Here is a 541-nt window from a genome sequence, read left to right on the forward strand (position 1 = left end):
CCTTCCTCTTCAAAACTTCCCCTCCCCCAGTTCTGTCCTTTTCTTCTTTCTGTGACCTTTCTTCCCTGGGTGCCCTTGTTCTGCCTTTTCCACACAAACTTCTTCCCCTCCCCCACACGAACTTCTTCATTGAGGTTCAAAACCAAAATTCCTAGGATTGGGGTCCAAACTTTAACTTCTATAAAAATGTGCAGAAATGGGACCAGCAGATGGCATAATGGCTACATTGCTGGACTCCCATGTAGCCAACCACGGTTTGAGTCCCGGACTCTCGCTGTCTTTTTGGCGCCCTATAACAAAAAAACTCTCAAAAAAAAAAAAAAGGTGCATAAATGTATGAGAAACATGTTCTGCGCAGTTCAAATATATTTAGGCTACAATTTCTTTTATTTTTGGAGAGATTTTCACTACAGGGCACGTGCACTTGCCAGACCAACAGAGAGAGACATAGAGACAGAAAGCGAGAAATCACCCACCAGGGGAGATGGCCACGCTGCAATTCCTTCTCCTCCATTCTCCTCTCGGGATCTTGGGCATGCAC

The 541-nt window shown here is 45.3% G+C and overlaps 1 protein-coding gene across 1 annotated transcript in view; it reads right to left on the reverse strand.

Moving 5' to 3' along the window:
• The window catches only part of PLB1 (phospholipase B1), a 110979-nt gene that overhangs the window by 109073 nt on the left and 1365 nt on the right, over positions 1–541 (reverse strand). The gene's annotated exons all lie outside the window — the stretch shown is intronic.

Source organism: Tupaia chinensis, unplaced genomic scaffold (assembly GCF_000334495.1).
Source record: "Tupaia chinensis unplaced genomic scaffold, TupChi_1.0 Scaffold139757_1, whole genome shotgun sequence".
Taxonomy (NCBI): domain Eukaryota; kingdom Metazoa; phylum Chordata; class Mammalia; order Scandentia; family Tupaiidae; genus Tupaia; species Tupaia belangeri.